The sequence below is a fragment of the Cynoglossus semilaevis genome, chromosome 3 (genome assembly GCF_000523025.1).
Source record: "Cynoglossus semilaevis isolate Cse_v1.0 chromosome 3, Cse_v1.0, whole genome shotgun sequence".
Lineage (NCBI taxonomy): Eukaryota > Metazoa > Chordata > Actinopteri > Pleuronectiformes > Cynoglossidae > Cynoglossus > Cynoglossus semilaevis.
The window spans coordinates 5,819,692-5,827,602 of record NC_024309.1 but is presented as its reverse complement, the minus strand read 5'-3'; the positions used below and the strand labels follow the sequence as shown (position 1 = coordinate 5,827,602).

The 7,911-nt window shown below is 40.5% G+C and overlaps 1 long non-coding RNA gene across 2 annotated transcripts; it reads left to right on the top strand.

Annotated features, from left to right (window-relative positions):
- Positions 1–308: 308 nt before the first annotated feature.
- Positions 309–7,849, top strand: LOC112486823 (uncharacterized). Of its 2 annotated transcripts, none has more exons than XR_003049342.1 (4): positions 309–1,707; positions 4,801–4,863; positions 5,184–5,268; positions 5,423–7,849. It is a non-coding gene; the product is annotated as an uncharacterized LOC112486823 (long non-coding RNA). The 2 variants fall into 2 exon arrangements; XR_003049341.1 differs by having other exon boundaries at positions 4,801–4,925.
- Positions 7,850–7,911: the final 62 nt, after the last annotated feature.

The window sequence follows — 7,911 nt, the reverse complement described above, 5'->3', positions numbered from 1 at the left end:
CCCACAAGAAAAAACACAAATACACACACACACTTGAAAGAACACTCCTCTTCCTACTGTGTGCTTCCCTGAGTGAGCTGACATGATAACAGCTAAAGGGTTTAACCGTCCACACGCACTACCGGTGTCCGTGCCGACACTCTCACGCTTTTTAATAACAATGCTGCCCTGAAGTATTACTTTCAGATAAGCCTTCGTTTCATTTGAATTTGCATCGTCTCTCCTCTTGTTTTACTTTTTTTTTTTTTTTTTCTTTTTTTTTTTTTTTTTGCTTCTTTTTTGCTCCCCTCTTTCCTCTGTCCTAACAGACTGGTTATATTAAAGCAATATGAACCAGATTCTTACATTAGTGGTTAAAGAGGGAGTATATGGGGATTCCAAAATCATTTGAGAAAGCTTCTGTTCTCATTTTCAGCATGCATTTTGTGCTCCTCGCCTCAACTTGCACGTGTTCCAGTGCAGGGCTGGCTCCCCTCTTTCCTCTGTCCTGTCCCGTCCCATGCTTGATCCTCTTCCTTGGAACAGACTTTATGAATTTTATGCTGCTTATGGAGAAGCTCATCAAGCTGACCTATCTAGTATTCTATCTCACCTCTCAGCCAGTCAGAGGCTCAGATCATTCTCTGTTGCCCACACGACTGCCTCATTTCTGATGAATATAATCCAGTTAGCAAGTGTTTGGAATGACTTTATTTTGGTTTTATTGACTCTGACTTCAAACCACTGGTGTGTTCTTAATGGGTGCAAAAATTGAAGAAAAAAAAAAAAAAGATTGGCACCGGAGAGCTTTCCACTGGTCGCACAAAAAGACAGAGCCTCTTAGTTGCACAGGTTTTTTGTAATGAGTTGCTTTAATGGAGGGGAACCAACTTGTTTCCCCATCACTCAGACAGATAACATCAGTAATACCATGGGCACTGCGACAGTCTTTGATATGGATTTCTGCTTTGACTGTACGGCAATGATGGAAAAGTGTTCAATATTAAACAGGGCAGAGAATTGTGAGGGTGTTTCCAGGAAAATTTATATTTAAAAAAAAATCTCTTTTTGCTGCACATTGCTAATGGGTTTCACAGTACTTCTATCTCTCCAGTTATTGGAAAAAAAGCAGTTATAAATGTACTGTACCCCTGACCTCTGATTATGTTAGTAATATTTGAGTGCTGGTATCGGGTCTGGGAAATGTGTGTGTGAGTGATGCTTTACCAGGGCTGGCAGAAAACAAGTATTTCTTATCGCAGGTTGGAATTTGTTTTTATCTTTTAAATTGCATGGGCAATTCTCTGTGCCATTCCTTTTTTTTTTCTTTTGTTTGTTTGTCCGTGGAATGACCTACAGAGGTCGTTAGCTATAACTCTTTTAACTTATATTTAGCTTAAAATGAATATTCATACTTATGTACCAATAGGAAGATCATGGTACAGTGAGGTAAGATATAAGAAGTGGGCTTTTAAACTACTAAAGCGCTCTCTCTCTTTCTCTCTCTCGTGTTAAAACATGTAAAGATGTACATTGTGTGTATTTTAGGACAAAGGTGGGATTATACCTATATGAAATGTAAAATTGGAATCTTTGCCTATTTCACTTCAAACTGCCCCATGTATTAAACTGAATAAACTCATTTTTTTAATTCAGCATGTACCTTTTATTTTTAATCCCATAGATGTGTGCGTGCTAAAGAGCTGCTGTGACAACCAATCTTTTCAGGTAACAGCTTTAATGTCTACGTTTTTATTACATATTTTCCACCAATAACTCTGTTGCCATGTTGGAAATGTCACTGTTAGGTGAGGGGTCTTTCATTCAGTGCCCTTTGCATTCCACTGTTCTCAGAAGAAAGACTTATGTTTGAACAGTGTCCGAGGAACCACTGTACCCCAGACGTGTGATCTGTCTAAATCATCTTTCTGGCAGACGCCTCAGGAAACCCAACCGCAGCCATAAGTCACTCTACCAGTGCTTTAACCGGGATGTGCATAATTCCTGCGTGATTATGAAAGGGTCCGACCTGGCAGCCAGAGCGAGGACTCTTCCCTTGTAGTGTATCCCTAATCTCCTGCCACAGTCCGGGCAGCCGTCTGGAAATATGTCTCAGTCAAACAATATTGCCTTCATGTGGTCGGGCCTTGTGCTGAGCTTTAGCGCTGCTGTTTCCTCGTGCGTACCCTGGAAAAACAGCAGGTACTCAACTGGGCTGAGAGTTGTTGTGTTTTGGCGTTGTTGATTCACATTCACTTTTATTAGTCACATCATGAGAAGCAGCCTCGTTTGCCAAGAGATCTCTGGTTAGTCAGACCTCACTGCTTCTGGTTCTGGATCTCTGGTTAGTCAGACCTCACTGCTGGGTGTTTAGAGCATACTTTATTTAGAGAATATCACCTAAGTGTTACTTTGAGGATAGAGTGTTTAAAAATTCAATATATATAATTTGTCTCTGTGAATCGGTAAAGGGCAGAATAACTAAATATACATCCATTAGGTGCAGCAGATGGCTATAAAAGAATTTGTTTGGTCTGGTCTATACACCCCGACACATTTTTCGACTTCTATCTTTATGCCACACATATATCTAGTGCACTTTTTGCCAAACTGGGAATCCAGCAAAAAATATTTGGTGTGTTTTCAACTAAAACATTCAATTTGTGATATCAACAGTGACATTAATGCATTTCCTGTTTTTGCTGTAAAAACATAGCATTTTCAGTAACACCATAAAGAAACAACCCCCCCCCCCCCCCCATGTGTCAACCACTACATTCACTGAATCTTTTTGCAAATTTACAGCTTACATCATGTAGCACACTCTACGCTGAGAAACACTGGCCTTCAAAATACAACACTGATTACCAATTTGTCTCACACCTGTGCAAACACTTGAGTCGTGCGTCAGAATATGAACGAGGCCCCAAGCGACTTATAAATGTATTCAGCGTGTTACTCTGTGTATCTGCGCGCTGATATGTTTTGTTACCTTTTTTTTTAAGAACAATTTAAATATAAACATGATGTTGTGCAAAAACCCTTAAAAACTTCTGTGTTTTGAAAATATCACATACTGATAATATTTGGAAATTGTTTTGCACTCGATGCTGACAGCATGCCTTGAGAATAATAGGAAAATAGCAACTAGGAAAGAATGTGAAAATGCTAAAAGAAAACACATTGTGCATCTACTGTATGAAAAAAGTTCTTGAAGGTCAGCTTCATTCCTCAGATAGGTAGAGGTTTATTGCTATTATTCATTTTGAAGACAGACAGGACCGTAGATATTGTCTGTACGTCCATCGTGCATAGATCCAAAAAATTCCCTTTCTTGGTTTCAGGTTAATTTTTAAATAAATTGATGTATTTAGGAAAGTGACCTGTAGAGGGCACATATTATGCAAAATGGAATTTTGTCAGCAGTTTGATCCACATAAAATATTACAAATTTAAATAATGCAAATAAAAAAACTGCTGCCCCATTAAGACCACGCCCCCCACTTGTGGGTCCACTGGCATACACTAGGTTACCGCACATGCACCTGTCATATTCTGACGTTTGACTGAAAACCGTATCTTTCTCATTCTTCAACCGTTGCCAAAATTACACAAAGCTTCCCTAGGTGTTTCCCCAGTGGAAAAGGTTCACTACCAAGTCAACAGTGGTTTTTTTCCTGAAATATTAAAATAGAACAAAGACGATTATGAACTGTTGAGCCTGAAATATATTAGTGTGAAAGAATAGTGTTCAATGTTCGTGTTTATCATGAGTGCGTTTTGCAGCCAGAGGGAACTTTTCGCTAATTTTGAATCTGTACATAAGATTAAGATTAGGTTTAAGTGTGTTTTGTTACGGGTTTAAACCCACTACTATGGGGGTAAGGAGTAAATTATTCACCCGTTATACACTTGTAGATCAGTGGTTAGTTAATAGTGCTAGGTTAATGGTTCTCAAACTATGGTGCGTGTAACACAAGTAGTACTTGGGCTACTGCCCTGGAATGCAAAATTAGCCAATAAAAAGACCAGTTAAATTATTGAACTTTTCCTATACGGTATGAGGTGAACTGGGGAAGTGTAAGCTGGCCATGCTTGAGCTAAGTAAGAGAGCTAAATATTTCAGTGTAAAAAGTTTCACGACCACAACACATTGGTATTGAGCAGTTATGGACATGGAGAACAACACTTTTTAGTAATATGACAAACTCTTCATAGAGGGGGGTGGGGGAATTGTATAGACTTGTTTTTTTCCTGCTGTCTATATGTGAGCAAATAGCCAGGAGCTAACCTAACAGAACAGATCTGGCTCTCATTAACCCAAATCTTTCCTCCGTCTCCGTCCTCTGCCTGTTGACGCGGCAGGCTGTATGGATTAGCGCTCAGATGAGCCTCTCTGGAGAGCTGTCATGTGTAAAAATGTTATGGGACTGTGGGCATGGTTTCATAAGGTGTTAAATTCCCAAATGTCACTCATTTTGTCAGGCTCATTGTCCACTGGCTATCAGGTAATTGTTTTGCCATACTAAGGTATAAAAGCAAGCAGTTGAATTGTGCATTGTAGTCAGGAACTAAACTGTTTTCCATGAGGTCGACTGCACGGTTCACCGAGGCGTTGTTGGAGTTCACCTTAACATCAGTTCCAGGCTGTCAGGTGCTGGGGTTATCTTTTTGTCATCAACAAGAACAAAGAATATTTTCTCTTGTGCTGGGCAAAATGGCTTTTAGGCACCTGTAGGCCCACTGCACACTGTTGACTGTTTACAATTTGAAGTGAGGTAGAGGAAAATGTTTCAGTGTCTCTGCTCTTTCCTTTCTTAGAATCAGCCAAAGTCAAGCTCTGGCCTCTCTAAGGTTACCTTCTGAGCTCCAGAGGACCCTGAGGTAATGACCGGAATGCCCAGAACTGATGGCTCTGTCACTGCAGGTGGAAACACTTTGATTATGTGAGAACTCATGTTTACATTATGGCACCCGTTTGCATTTAGACCCTATGACATTTCATCAAGCGAAGGTAGCATCCTGTTTCAGGCCTCTAATCTGTTTTGAGCAGTGTGACCTGTGGTATGCCTCAACTGTCTGACTCTCTGAATTAGAATAGTGTTTGTGGGTTGATTTAAACAAACACAGTGCCTAACAACACAAATTTAAAACAATTTTAAAGAATAATTCTTTGTTAAATTGTTTTGTTTTTTTTTATAAAGATTTTGTTGATCAGTTTAGAGCTGTGGTTCCCAAAGTGTGCGGCAGTCCTCCTAGTGACCATGGAGCTATCGCAGAGACATCAAGGTAAATGAAACATTTTCTGTAGGTTTTCATTTAATTAAAATGTTCAAGTATATTAATAGTTATGGTATTAATATCCTTAGATCACAATACAGCAAGACAAATGGATTTCAATTTTAAGTGAGCAATTAATTTAATGTATGTTGTTTGACCGTAGGTGAAAACCGGAGAAAACCCACGCTCCGTCCAGACAGACTGCAAGTTACCACTTAGGATCGAATCAGTGACTCCTTCCTGTGAGGCAAGTTTTAACCACTTGGTCAGTGTGTGGCCACCTGCTGTCTTGTTCATGCTAACATAAAGGACTATATTAAGCAGGTTACTATGCATCAAGTATGATTTAACAATCTACTTTAATAAATATGTCAAAATAGATTTCACACACATATTACATGATCACGAATGTTTGGCTTTAAAATACTGTACACATGGGGACTGCAGAAATTTATGTTAGCTTTGCAGGACAGCGGCTTCCAGTGCTTTTTGTTCAAACCTTTATGTCCCAACCTCAGAGAGAAGTTAAAATATGTCCAAGAGCTAATAAGATACTAATTCTCAAAGGGATTGTTTAATGTGTTCGTGTGCACGCAAAAGTATTAGCTACAGCCAACAACCGGTGATTCCGTGTTCAACATTCCTCCTCGTAGCTCAGGGAGCTACATGAATTGACACGCTTTTAAATGTGCAGCGTAAAAACAATTTCGGGAAGAATTCCTATCAAGAACTGCTATGTATTCTGTCGACACAGAGGTGCAGCCACATCCTCAGGAGCAGCAGGCCTGTGTTTGTACCCATCAATCACACTGGGCCTCCTCTAACTTAATAAGAACAGACAGGAAACCTCTGCACTTGTTTGGTGTGAACCTCTGGCACTGAGTCCATGTAAGTCAAATCACCTATAACAGGGGCTGTAATTGAGTTTCAACATATTTGATATTCTGTCAATCTAATTTAAACCTAAATGATTGTACTGTAACACACACTTGTTATTATCGGAAACACGGCAGCCTGCGCGCAGACCTTAAGCAGATCAGGGGACGCGGACTCCTCACCCTGGAAGAGAAAATTCCTGTCACCGCAGGGGTTGCTTTCATCCCAGCCTCGGGTTACTGTAGCAATAAGCAGAAAGGCCTCAGAACAGACAGGCGGCGGCTGCCTGTAGAAACAAAATGGAAGGATGAGTAATTTCGTTCATCACACCACCTACCTTAATTCCCTGCGTTCGTGGTGCCACTGTCCCTTGTGGTGCAGCCCTGACCACACACCGCCTGTCTCGTATTTCAGGCCCTTGTCGTCATTCAGCGTATCACAACGCCCGTCAGGATCTCACTCGAGCTACTGCTACATCATGGAAGCAAATACGCATATACCCAGGCCATTGGCTTCCATAATAAACTAATCACTTTGTATCAACATGGGCTGGGTGTAGGTTTTCCACATGCCTCAGAGCTTTTCATGGAGTAGCCCCATGCTCCTGCTGCAGCGCTGTGCTGTCAACAAAAAAAAAAAAGAAAGAAAAAAAATCCCCGTTAATAAACTTCTTTTTGGGTGAGATGATTGGCATGTATAGAAACAAATTCATTATTTTGTTTAAACAATCAGGCCTCCGTGTTGTAATTGCACTGCTTATTTTTCTTTGAGAAGCTGATTTCAATTTTGGAGTTGTACCAGAGAATTTGTTGTAAACTACTGAGACCGAAAGACTTACAGTTTCTTTGCCTTTGATGAAAAGAGGAGGTCTGGAAGGCCTTGGAAGCAGACCTCATCCCAGTGAAGTTTAGAGTCAGGGATCAGAGGTTGACATTTTCCTCAGGGACTTGGTGGGGTCTTGCAGCTGTAGGCTGTAATAAGGTTAACCCTTATTACACATTCACATCACTGTTTTGTGGACATTTTCCCTCCTTTGGGTTTGGATGTAACTTGAGTTAAGGTCTATTACTTCAAACTACAGGAAACTCAGTCTCTCGTCTCGTATAGAAGACAATTGAATTTGAAAACATGGAGTCCACCTGTATCTCTCCCACCCTCCCATGAACAAGCATAAGTCAAATAAAGTTCTCTCCAAGGTCTTACCCAGGTCGTACAAACACGATATACTTTACGAGTTCAGGTCTTTTATTCTCTTCCAGCGCTGTTTGTCCATCGTCCACTTTATCCTAGAGTTTCCTTTTAATCAGATTTTCTAGAGAAACAAAGATGTGACAAGTGTTTTGCAACCCACATGTCCTGCAAGACTCATTTAGCGGAGTTCAACCACAGGTGCCTGTGTCTGTTTAATGGCATTAACTCCAAACTCTGGTTACACTCGGCTTCTCAATGTAAAAATAAACAGAAATCAATTGCACTCACAAGGGTGAGTCAAAAAGTGAAAACAACTGAACTATTTTTCTGAATATTATCAAGAGTATTTTTATTGAAGAATTTTAACGTTGTAGAACTCTGAGGGGCATCTTTTGCTCCATGTCACAAACCTGACTAGTTGTCTTGTCTAAGTATCCATCCATCCATTTTCATCCGCTTATCGGGTCGCGGGGGCAGCAGTCGCCACCCAAATCACATTGCACCGTACCAACCCCCCAAACCTTCCTGCGGGTGGTGAGTCCACTGCATTTTTCCAAAAAAGTCACATTATATATGGATACATCA